We start from the raw sequence: 13765 nt of genomic DNA, 5'->3' as shown, positions 1-13765 counted from the left end.
TTAAAAGATTTTTATGCATTGCCTAGAAAGTTATTTTTATAAATTTTTTTTATAAGCTATATTAAAAAAGGCAGGCAGGCATTCTGCTGATGGCAAGAGGAAGTTCAAATCATCCTCACAGTCCTTCTAATCCAGTTGTGTGATTACAGAGTAGAAACCTGCACATAGGCTCCTTGTGTTCCTAGCACATTAAGGCTGCTGGAACTAGAGGGTGTTTTGCCTATGGATTTTGTATTTTCCCTAAACATGGATTTTCCAGTAATACAGCTGTTTGTGTTTTTAGTTGTTTCTGGCACACAATATGGAGAAGTTTCCTCTGGAAGTGGTGCTGCAGATAGCTAAGAACATTTTGATGGGTACTCTGCTGCTGCCAGCAGTCAGTAGGTCCCTTCCTTCGGCTACTACCCTCTTGGTCGGATGGGAGCTGGAGACAAATCCCATTTTCTCCAGCAGATCTCCTCTAGCATTTGTCCTGTTGTATATGATTTTCTGCTCCACACACTTACCTGGAACACCTTGAATTCAAGCCTGCATGTAGAAGGCTCTATCACTGCATTGTAGATGTGCTCTGCTATCCAATCTCCAACATGTTTTCAGTGATGGAGCACCATGGGTATTAAACAGTAAGATGGGGCCTCAGACCAACAAGCCCAATTTCATCTTCTTCCTTTCTTCATTTAAGGTAATTCATCCAGGGAGATATAACAATGATTGTTTCCATTATTCAAATACTTTAAAGCAACTTTGTGGTAATGAGGCCTGCTAGACATGGAGGAATATTTTGGTCCACACTTACTGTGCTCAGAAAGAAACCCACACTCAAGACCCCTGCTACTGAGGCATGCTGAAAAGCAGGAAAGTTCAAGCAGTTGCACCAAAAGACAGTATAGTTCACAGGGTTTTTTTTTTGAGCAGTAGGGCCCTTGTAGAAACAAAAAAAAAAAATCTGTAGAAAAAGATTTCATCCTGCACAAAGTCTCAAGTTAGGTTAATGTCAGCTTCATGAGAATTATGAGATTGCTGGCAATTGGCCAAGTGGCTAAATTACCCAGAGTTTTGTATATGAGCCCTTTTGAAAATGATCTAATGATTTCATTCTTCTGTTTGTGTATGTTAAGAATGTCACAGAACACAAAGTAGCTTCTTATCAGTCTAAGAGAAATGGGTTCATTTAAGTCCCCAGCATTTCAAATAAAAGACTGCTCTTCAAAAGAACCTGATCATCTAGGAGCATTCCTTCCTGTCCAACATGACTTTTATTTTTCAGTCTCCTGATAAAATGATTGTATTGTTTCTCTGTATGAAATACTAATTCATTTTAACCGACCTGGTTGCTTTTTTGTCAGAAGGACTGTCAAAGAATCTCAGAAATTGCTTCTCTTACTAGAGTGGAAAAAAGAGCTTTCAGTGACACATGCCATCATTCTCATCTGATCTGAAAGCAAAGTGTCACTAGACACTATTAGAACAAAATTTTAAAGAGTAAGACTCATGCATTAGTCTCTCTTCAGTACTGTTTGTAACCCATTGGCCTAAATTTCTAAGGTTACTTTTATATAGATATCTCTATATATTACCTATCAAAATGCAGTATAATTTAAACTTTCTTATCCTCCCCCTGAACACCTTTGTAATTTCCCTTGTAAGCCTTGTTTGATGGTACTGTGCTGTTAAATATATTATTGTATATATCATGAATCTAGAGTACAGGAGAGACAGGTAGTGTAGCAGTATCAATGAAAGGCATTGCATGCATTCATAAAGAAGCTATTCATTAAAACCATGATGACTTTCTACCCACAATACAGGACATATGATAAAGTTCATTTTAACATGGCAATAAGATTCAGAAGATGAAAGCTTACATTTTACTGAAGTAAGTTTCTAATATTTGATTTCTAAATCAATATTTTCAAAAGTACAATGGACACATCTACTAGAACTCCCATCAGTGTTTTTGAAAGCACCTCCATCCACACTTTAGGGACCTGATTTTACAACATTTCATCCCTCTGCTTTGTAAAACAAAATCAACACCAATTTTTCCATTTCTACTTGAAAGGAGAGAGAAATATTCCCATTACAGAGAAGGGTAATATGCAGTATGTATCCAGTTTTCCACCTCATCCATTATCATTCTTATTTGGATAACTTTTGATAATCTTGGTTGGGTATTACACCAGTCCCAAATATTTTGAAGGAGTCTTAAACGCAACAGCACAGAGATTATGAAGGCAAGTCATCTGCAGAGAGACACTGACAAGATGGCATAAAGTGTTCACCTAAAGCCTGTATTGATCACAGAAGATGACCATAACAGGCAAAAGAATGTCAATGTAGTTAAATACAAAGAATGATTGGTAGAAAGGAGATGGTGCTTATATTACATAAACATATAAATTAAGAGATTTGGAATTAATGCATTTGGAGGGTAATACTTGCAGGAGAGTGGTACCAAGCCTTTCCAAAGGCACATAAAAACAGTATTGTGATTCTGCAGCATGGTTTTCCAGTCTCTAGGGAAGAAGCAAGATAGAAAGCATGGCACTGATAACAAAATAATCAAAATAACCCAGCGAAGCTGTGAAATGAAGTTACAGGCAAAGATGAGGACACACATTCTGCTTACAAGCCTTGCATAACAGTCAGGGATGAGTGCATAACACATGTTCTGTTCTGCTGCACTCTTGCTGCAAGTCTGAACCAGACCTGGCAAAAGGATGAAAATTTTTGGCAAAGGCCTTAGGGAATTCAAAAATCTGTCTTGGCTTCAGTATGAGCTACAATAAAACCTGATAATTTTGAAATTCCTGTGAAAGAAATATTCTGAAAAGAAAATCATTTTACTTGAAAGCTCTCTTTCTGAACAAAGAAAACATTTCATTCTAAACATATTTTAAGATATAATAAGAAGAACTGGAAATGGAAAAAAAAAATCAAGATAACTAATTTATTACAGAAAGTGTCAAAATGGCAGGAGCTTTAATCTTAATCTGTTTAGAATCAGTATTGGAGAACATGAGTTCAAGAGATTTGGAAAAGGGAGAGAACAGCTGCGCTCTAGGAGAAAGGTATCAGGAGAAATGATTAGTGCATTTGTGACCATTTCAATTGAGGTAGACACTACTTAGGAGACTGACTGCAGAATCAGAAATATTACTAGATAAACTCTATTTTGTCCTTCTAACCACCAACACCCCACCCCCCACAGCTTAGCGTTCACAGTGGTCTGCTTTCCCCTACCTTCTCTCATTAATAAGATCCTCAGTTCATGCCTGTTTCTCTCATTTAGTATAGCTGCTGTCATCAATAATATATTCTCTTTGATTCACTTCCTCACTTTCTTCCCTCTATGGCCTCCCAGAAAGTATCAGGAAATTTGCATTTCTATCTTAACAGTGCACAACACAGAAACAAAGATACCTCAAGACTCACAACCAGGAATGGCATCTCAAGCAAGTCTTATTGACACATACACAGGCATGCCATACCTAGTTCTTTTGGCAAAGTGCTTTTCCTGAATCAAGTGGAGACTTCTCTTGTGATTTTAGCCATTCATTTAGGATTTTCAAAGCAATCTTGGTGTACTTTCAGCAAAGTGAGAAAAACAGTATTTTTATACTCCTCCCTTCTCCCATCCCTCCAGTAGAGGAATTTACAAGGAAATACTTTTTTAAATTAGGCATTCAGATACTATGATCAATTTGTACATAAACAGAGACATACAAAGTGCAGGATATGTTAACATATTGTACAATACATATTATACACTATTTACATCAAAAGTGGTTTCAGGCAGGCTTGAGACATTTGTTACTTAGAAAGCTAGTGCTCAGTCTCTTTTGGATTCCTTAATTTCTCAGAAGGAAACAGGTGTTTTTGTAACTGACATTACTCCTTAGATTATTCACTAAAATAACAGACTTGATTTTAGAATTCATCAACAGATGCTGGAGAAACAAAGATGACTAGAACTGTGCCATTGTATTTCTCAGACTCATTAATATAATGGGTTACTTGTCAGCAAAAAGGAGCACTGAGTCACAAATGGTATGGCAATAGGGAAGTCACGTCAGCTTTATAATGAGGGGCTTAAGTCTAAGGTGTGACTAACTGCCATTTAGAAAGATTTTACAGCAGTTGCAAATCAAATTAAAAATATAACCTCATATGGTTACAGAAACCAAGTGTGTGATTAATATAGCCCAGAGTTCATCTGCAGGTAGCCTGTATTCAAAAGGTAAAAGTCTAGCTCAAATGCCATAGACAAATACAGCTGAGGTCAGTGTGAGGAGTAAAAAGTGATTATATCAGTGTAGACCCCTAAAGGATGGTAAAAAGAACTTCCTTTCTAATCACAAACAGTTAGTAGCTGGCTCATGTCCCATGGCTTTTTTTTTTTTTTTTTTTTTTTTACATTTTATCCTGATCAGTGTAACTAGCATTATTATTTAGGTAAGGCCCAATTCAAGACAGCACTTAATCTTATCAGCAAGAATTTTAACCCCGACATACAGCCGAGGCAAGTCGGTTAGTAAGATTAAGAAGTGATTAGCTCTTTGCAGCCACAATTTGAGAAAGTGTATGTATCAGCAAAGAGCACTTACTTGCATGTGTTCTGGAGACACTTCATCCAAAATTACTAGTTGGCATTCCTCTGGTAAGGGCAAAGGAGGAGGGACAGTGTCTGCTGAATGGAGCAGCCTCCCAGCAGTTGCTGCAGATTCTTGAAAACAGCTGAAGCAGAAATTGGGTAGAACTGCACTGGCCGAACCAGCTAGTGGCACAATATTACCTTCTTCTGACTTGCCCTTTGCTTGCCCTGCGAAGTCCATCTTGGCCACATTGACAAATTTCTGTTTTAGGAAACTAGTTCAGGCCACACAGTTGACCACTACACCATTCTCTTGCTCATTATTTGCAGGTTTTTCAGCAATGCAAAGAAACCAACAAGAAAATAGAGTTATGTACTTACACTGCAGACACAGTGTACTTATCGATCTCAACAGGAAATATGATGGGATGCAAATGAGAAATGCAAATGATGCCACCCACCATACAAAAATCCCACAATATGCTTTTTGTTAAAGGCTATTTAGTCAAAGCTTAGTTTCCCCCTCTGTGTGTCAGTAGCCTCTGGAGCATGCCATCTGCCTGCAATAGTCTCAAGAATTATCCCTCCCTTAATAGCTGTGCCTTCTCAGCTTTCCTACAGGAAAACTTTCCTTATTCTTATTTTCCCCTTGAAATTGTAATCCTTCATATCCACTCTGATGTTTGTTTCCATTTACTGTACAGTTACCTTTTCCTGACCATTTGCATCTAGCTGAAACAATATTGAAGAACTGTACTCATTAAATGTTTATGCTTTCTCACTAAACTTCTATCCTTATGTCCTCTATTTCTAAATCTGTTACTAAAAGTAATATTTATGCAGACTTTTAAAGTCCTTAATTTTGACCTTGAAAAATTCTTAGCCCTCTGTTTTAAGGTTTTCCTTTGAGGTACAGTTTCCATTTTTGTTTGGGTAAGGAAGAATCAAAATGAATGCAAGTTCTAAAGGAAAGTTTTACCAAATCGCATGTCTCACTACATTAGCCTTCTTATAGACCTCTGTTGTACTATTTCTAGTCTTTCATCTGCTTTATGGTGATCCAAACACTCAAGGTTATTTCAGAGAAAGCTGCAGCAGTTCAGACAGTTGCTGCCCGACTACTTCATTATAACATCCCAGCTAAGCAGCTTTTCTGAACTGTATGAAAGCTTTGAGTCCACTTAAGGAGAAGCTAGCCAGGTTATTCTGAAATGCCTTCGGTGGTGATTTAAATTAATTTGGCCCATCGCCTTGAATCAGGTTAAAATTTCTCCTCGAGCATGTCAAGTCATGCTGCCTGCAGGGGCATGTGCCTCCAGGAAGGCTAGCTGCACAGACTGGGAAACAAAACTTCTGTTTAGCTACACTGTCACAGGAAGGCAAATAAAATTACTTTCACAAAACCAATGTTTCCTTTCAAAGGCCCACACTGAAATGAAAGGCTAGAAATAGTACAGAGTCATTTTTATTCCTTTTACCACAAAGGACTATTTTCTATATGTTGTCAGAGACCAGGTTTAGTATATAGTGTTCGAAAAGTTTTCATTAGGTTTTTAATTGCACACCAAAGAACACTACAGTTGTGTCTAGGTCAAAGACACATCTCTTAATGTACAAGCCCATACAAGAGACTGAAGCATATATGCAGGTCAGTAATGTAGCATTTATCAGTATGATGACTAATTTAGAGATGCCTGTTGGTTCTGCCTTCTTCCATGACAGTACTCTGGAAGTGTATCTTTTTATTCTCCCTTTTAGACTCCTATGAAATTCATAGGAGTGTATTTCCAGTTGCATCAAGGTCAACTTGCATGCCAAATCTAGAAATAGAGATGCTAACTGCAGCTAAAAGTGATTAGAAGACCAGACCCTTAACAGTGGGAAAGACCAGCACATTACTGATACGATTTGGTGGTGTCAGTGCTTATGCTTTAAGAGTAGACTGGTCTTGCACATCTTGTTAAAAAGTCATTTCCAGAGCCTGATTGTGGGGAGGGACAGGAGTCCAATGGTGCTCTATGGGAACAGAAGCCAGACATGAGGTACCCAATGGCTAGTTTCCTACTGATACCCTGCTCAAGTTTGGACAAGTTACCTTAGCCTTCTTCCCCTGCTCTGTCTCGCCCATTTAAACAGTAAGCTCCTCAGGTGAAGAGCTACTTTTCAGTGTGTGTTTCCATAGTACTTTTCTCCATAGACTTGCTCTGGGCCAGTGCCTTCAGTGCTACTGGGGTACAAAGTTGTGTTTATGAGGGTCTGAAGCACTTGGCATGCATTGCTTACGGCTGATGTCGCTTGGAGGCAGGTCAGATAAAGTACACACATTGAAGCATTACTTCTTGCAGACACAGTTACTTATGCCTTACAGAAAGAGTACAGCATGCAGGTTAAAGTTCCTCACTGATAAGAAAAAAATGTGAAAAATCAAATCAGCTGAGCTTGATGGCTGAAGTGTTGTGACATTGTATATTTGTTCGTCTTTTTACACAACCTGATCATAATCCTTAACTCCAAAATACAGTATGTTATCTTAGCTTTTTGTACAAGACTTGAACAGCACATAGCGTTCTGTGCTCTGCAAAAGGCTAAATTCTCCTTTAAGTTATTGATAGAGGCACCTGTATATTCTTATCACCTTGAAAATGGCTGAAGGTGCACAGAAGCTTTGGCACACCTTCCCATATCCTTGCGGCATTTCACAACAAATGTTCTTGACACAGAAAGAACCAAAGTCACATGCTATAATTGGTTAAAGGATACAGCAAGGGGTGCCAACTACTTAAAACAAACCATCCCAGTGCAAACATCTCCTTTAATGCATGAGTACCCTATAAGACCCTTGTGGAGGTGTTACCGTGGGTAAAGGGCCTGGTACAAAGCCCTCCAGAAAAGCAGATTTATCTTGAGAAAAAGCCTGATTCAGTCCCCTAGAGGCAGAATTTGGCCTGGAATCAAAAACAGAACAGCACAAATTGACAGCTCGCCTACCTGCCTCACTGATCAAGATGAATTTTACCTGCTGTTAACAATATAGAACCAATGTCATCTGCACTTTGTTTTCTGCCAAAAAAAACTATCAACCCAGCTTTGATATTTCTTGGTGATATAAAAAGCATGAAGACTTCAAAGTGATTTTTCTGTCTCAAGCTGAATTTACAGCACCAGCACAAAAAAGCAGAACTTAACCAACCTTTTCCTCCCTTTGAAAAACCCAAATCCCACTGAATCGCTGGCATTTTCCTCCTCCACTTCAGAGAATCAATGGGACCTACCTCCCATGCAATCTGTTTGCACTAGAGGTTCTGCATTTCCAAACCTCCAGCTCTCCTTTGCTTCAGTGAAGTCCCCTGAAGCCACACTTGGGGGGCAAAGGGAGGAATCTCTTCCAAGCCGAATTATGTTCTCCATAGGATCTTCAAAAGGACAATGGAAAGAGATCCCTCTAAGAGCCTGTGTTCAAAGACTCCCATGTGCACTCTACCAAGGGATAGCCCGTGTGGCTTTTGAAAGACTAGGATCATACCAAAGCTGTAACAGAGCCTTGCAAGGAGAGACTTCTGCTTTCAGGGTTGGTGGCCATCATCCTGGCCAAGAGAGCAAGAATCTTGTTAGAAGTACAAACAAGGGCTATTGCAGGCTGAGCTGACATTCCCTTGGCAATATTGCAAGATTTCTCTCCTTGCTGAGTATCAGTCAAAAAAAAAAAAAAAAAAAAAAAAAAAAAGTCATATACATTCAGCAGTGGCTTACCCACAGGAATAAATACTTTGGAACTTACCCTGAAAACCACTGAAAGATAATTATGTGGCACTCAGTTATTTCAGACGCATTTTCTGCTAAGCAAATGTTACTGTTAATACACATATTGATGATGCCAGAAAAATCTCAGTTAAGATATTGATTAAAGTGGGACAATGTTGTAAAAAGGATTCATTTTAAACTATGCAATAGAGAATTAACTTGGAAATTTCAGTGTCATGAAGTGCTTTAAAAAAAGTTTCGATTGCTCAAATGCTCTCTATTCTGATTTAGCATAAACAAGCTTACCCTGTCCTTACTGATGCTGCAAAGACTACCAACAAGGTAGTAATGAGGATTTTTGCTTAGTTTTTTTTGGTGAGCAGGGACATGCCTCTTCACAAAAAGCTTGACTAATCTGACAAGGTCACTTCTATATAAGCCGTGAAACATCTGTCAGCCCGTAATGACTTCTTCAGATCAATAATGACATGGCCAGATTTGAAACCAGCAACCTAGAGGCAAAAGGCTTTGTACCTTATTACTAATCTCCTGAGCCTTCCAGTCCCCTCCGAGGTGCTGCTTTCTAATGAATACATTCTACATTCAAAATGACAAATGGCTTCAATTAAAAAAAAAAAAAGAAAAGAAAAAAGATCTTTGGGAAAACATTCCTGTTGTTTAGTGAACAACTCTACAGTATTACTCATTCTTTTAGGCCATTGGAGTTAATATGTCAGTTCTGAAAATTAAATGTTTGTGTGAATCATGAAGAAAGATGCCTAAGAGCCATATTGCCTTAGAATGTGAGCAGTTCCTTTTGCACTAACAATTAAATGAGAACTATGTGGTGGTTAGGGCTGGGAGATGTGCCTTAGAGAGCATCGCTGATATTTATAGAATTGAAGCCCTACTTTAATTGTTACAGATGTCACTTATAAAAAACAGCAAGTAAACACTGCAATATGGAGGGAACTGGGTGAGTTCAGTTACCAGGAGAGAGTGAACCCACTGTTTCTCTCACCACTGTGGAGTTATAGAACTGAGATAAGAAAAGCTACCTGCTGTAAAATTGAGCTTTAAGAAATTTTACTTTTCTTCCTCATCCCAGATAAGTTTTCCTACCGTTACCTAGTGCTGTGGAACACAGGCTCAGTCTTTCAAGCCTGGCCACTGGCAACAGATGGAAAACTCATGCAGAGGTCCAAGTACACAGTGACTTCCTTTATGAGCTCCACAGCCTGTCTGACCACTTTTTCTATGGTGTGTTTTTTAAAGTTAAGCCTTTCATCCAGATATTCAAGGTTCAGTCCTGAAGATCAAGCCTGATTTCAAATAAACTGTGCAGATAGTACTGCTTGTCACATCTTCCCCCAATATTATTTCCATACCTAGACTTCAGAGATACCTCATAGTTGTACACTGCAAGCAGTCTTGAGTTAATCAGCGTCTAGGAGTAGCAACTTCAGAAGGTGAACAGAAAGGAAGAGAAACTATCCTAAAAAGTAAAAATTCTTAATTTTAAGCACGGAATTGTAGGGCAACAATAAAAAGAAAGAAACAAAATTTATTGGCTCGCATAACTCAGGCTAATGTTTTGCCACTTAAGCATCTGAGTGAGCTGAACAGAGACCAAAGCAGACAGACTCTGCAGCAACACTGAAGCTATTGGACCTGAGCTCTTCACTGCCAAGTTAGGCAGGATTTGCACCCATCCTGCAGCCTGCACATCCTCACAGCTAGTCAGGATGTGATCAGCTCTCCAGGTATGACACAGAGCAGCCTCACTAATTTATATCCCACTGTTGTCTCACAGCTAGGGGCTGCTGGAGAAACCAACATATCCTGCTTCCCTGAGCTCTGTTGTGCAGAAATTCCCTCAAAGAAGTCGTCTTCATGCTACAAATGCCCTGAGCTTGCTGTGTGAGAAGTCACCATTTGAACCTTGGATCATTTGTGCCTATTGCCTGTGCATTAAATTCTACCTGTGTCAAATGTTGTCAGAAGCACACTGAATATAAAGTGTCACCATCTGAGCTGTTCCAAAATGGTTCCTAACTTCTGCTGGTGTAAACAAGACAAAGAACAAGGCTGTAAGAAGTTGGATCAGAATTTTTAAAGAAGCTAGAAGCTGATCCAGAGGGTTATGTTGTCTAAAAAGAAGAGTTAGAAAAGAAATTACATCATAGCTTTGGAACTTCTATTCATGATGTTGCTACGAAATATAAGCTTTCCCTTCTTCCCTCCAAATTGTCAGTAGAGTTTTCTATGGTTTGACTTTGGTAAAAGGTCATCCAGGTCATTAGGCCCAACAATTTCCATCTGCCTCTCCCTTTTCAAGTTCAGGGGTTGTCAACTATATTCCTTTCAACTCTTTGAAAAACCTTCAAAGACTGTATCTATGGAGTTCAATTTACACTAGAGTTTTTTTTAAACCTAATGAGCTCTAACAGAAACACAAGTTGGTTGTTTCATTAGGAAATAGTAAAAGGACATAAAGACAATTCTGGTTATCAACCAAATGTGAGAAAGGCCCTACACAGCTGAGATGCTCCTGTTCTGCCTCTTGTGTGCTCATTTATGTAGGAGCCCAGAATATAAAACTGCATTAGCAGGTCAAAGGAGAGCCTAATAAACTGGAACGCTTTAGATCGTCCAACTTAAACAGTCTAAACTCGAGCAAATGAATATCTGCAGGTCTTGTTTGTTAGCAGTGATGCCACTGTTAGAGAGATTGTATGAGGGGGACAGCATTTATGCAAGTTAATGTCCAAGATGACAGAGGTAAATGCTACAACGCTGTATGTACAATGCTCAGGCACTGTTATACAGTTTTCTTAAACATGAAACTACCTACCTCAACTTTTACAGGAAAAGCAGTAACCTTCAGGTATCTAACAGCAAGAGTCCTCTTAGCATTAAATAGCGAGCTAATCATAAAAGCCCAGGAATCTAAGTAGTCCTATCTTAAATGTCATGCTCTGCAGCTTCCAGCTGTAACAGTCATATCCGTAACATGGATATAGATATAGCCATTAACAATTTAAGATACAATGCAACCAGAGAATAGCTCGGGTCTTGTTTGTTGTATTGCTAAGTGCCTACCAAATTTGAGTATACTGTTATTCTGATGTCCCTTATATATACACAGACAAGTTTTATTGTATAAATACACAGAGTGATTCTTACTATACCATTAACTGAATCCAGGATATTCAACTTGCTAATCACATCACTCTGCACATACAAGAACCTAACAAGAGAATCAGAAGTCCATCCAGCAGTGTGGTGTGTCACTCAGTGCGACCGCAGCAGTTTAAAGTCTGCTACCCAAAGCATCACAGCAGGCAGATATAAACCTCAGCCCAAGGAGCTCTGACATTGAAAAACTGGAGCCCCAAATTCACATTAGCAAGATACTTGTACTGTAATTTATTTTAGCTTTGTTACAAATTTGACTTGTATGATGCTCCTTTTCTGCTGTATGATATGCTGAAGTCTCTGAACAGATTTACAGTTCACTGATCTGTGCTGCAAGTACCTACCATAATGATAAGCAGAGGAATGAATGGAAGGGAAAATTGTCTATCAACATTCAGAGGCAAAGTTCAAGAACAGCAATCATGTAAGTTATACAACAGCTACATTTTGCAAGTTTAAGTCTGAGCACATTTCCCCATCAGCTCTAGTAAATTGCATTATACTTGGGTGTACCTATCAGTTTATTAATGTTACTATTAAACATGTGACAGAAAAAAACAGCAGCAGAGTTTGCTAGTATAAGAAATGAACACCAGCAATAGGATGGCACTTAGTGGTACACATTCATTTTCATTTGGAAGCAATGATACACAGTAATCTCAACCCCAGTTCAGAGATATCAGGAGCATCCAGAGGGCTTTAACCTGAAGAAACACCAGATATCACTACAGCTACTTACACAGCAGTCCAAACTGACAAGAGGCCATTTAAAGGCTTAAGGTAACTTAGGGATTTTCTTGACGCTTATACCAATGTCATGGCTTTAATTTAGTTGGCTACGCTTTTTTTTTTTTTTTTTTTTTTTTTTACACACTTGTTTAAAGATGATAATCAAAGCTGTAAAGACTAAGCTAAATGCAAAAAGCCATTATATACCTTAGACAAATCAATAGACTTGTGCTAACTACAGTCCTGCACTTTTGTTTCATGTATCAGCTAATTGGTACGATCAGAGGAATACTAACAGAAAAAAGTCACCTTATTAGCCAGCTTGTCTAACTCCCTAGATGCGTTCTCAGAGTCAGGATCCAAGGAGTTGATACTTTTCAAAACTGCATTTTGCTCCTGTGAATGCAAGTTACCTTAGCAAGGGAAACATGACACACTGTCCTGGCTCACACATCATGCCAACACTAACCAAGCCCTACTTGAAGGGTGCTCATCTAGCACAACTCTTATTCAGCTGCACCTTAACACCTAGAATCAGAATTATTGGTAACAACTCCCCATTTATTTGATTCTGTCATCCAGGGCTGGCACCATCTCCTTTCACATCTGTCAGCACTTAATATACAATAATCCTTAATTGCAATTAGTAACAATCACTATGCCTATGCCAGAAAACACAGCTTGACTTCACATTCCTGGCTGAAGTACTAGCACTGTACTAGGATTTGTCAAGTGCATACTGTGCTGTGCTACTTCCTCCCAAAATCAGGGCAGTTTTCCACTGCTCTGGGCCAAATCAGCTGGCGGATTCTCAGTGTCCATGGGATTTCTCACATGGTGAACAGCTTTTGCGTCAATTCTTCCATAGCCTCTCCCTGCCTCTAAATCTGCCCACATGACTGAAGGCAGAAATAGGTGATCAGCACATTTTCTGTAACCTAGGTACTCTCAGTAGCTGGCTGGCCCTTTGGAGAGGCTACCACCTGGCATTTGCTCCATTTTGCACTGTAGAGTCACAAGTGTGACATTACAGGAACAGAGAATAACAAGGCCTAAATCTTATATACCCTTCATCTCCTGCAGGATGTCCAGTATGTAGCTACATCTCAGGTTCTTGCCAGCTGTGTGACAGCCCACTGAAGGGGAACGGGCAGCTTTGGAAGAGCCCTCCTTCAGACTGTTACAGGTATAAGTTGGCTGATGGGAAAGGAAGCAGACTTCAACCCAGTTTTCAAAGAACGGGTATCAGCATCATGCCATCATAACTAGCACCAAGTATTTTTGACATCTTACAAAAGGAAAATCAGCTGGGGAGTCCAGTGTAGAATTTAGGGTGCATCTATCCTGTGCAATGACTTGTATGTGGCAATCAAACTACGTTAAAGGGAAATAGTGCAGACAGCTGACACAGTATAATCATACTGCTGAAAAAGCAGAGCTCATCAGCACAGGAAAAGCAGGATAATATTCCAACTATCATGCATCTGGTAGTGTAGGCCAAGA

Source organism: Dromaius novaehollandiae, chromosome 4 (assembly GCF_036370855.1).
Source record: "Dromaius novaehollandiae isolate bDroNov1 chromosome 4, bDroNov1.hap1, whole genome shotgun sequence".
Taxonomy (NCBI): domain Eukaryota; kingdom Metazoa; phylum Chordata; class Aves; order Casuariiformes; family Dromaiidae; genus Dromaius; species Dromaius novaehollandiae.
This window is presented reverse-complemented; position numbering follows the sequence as displayed.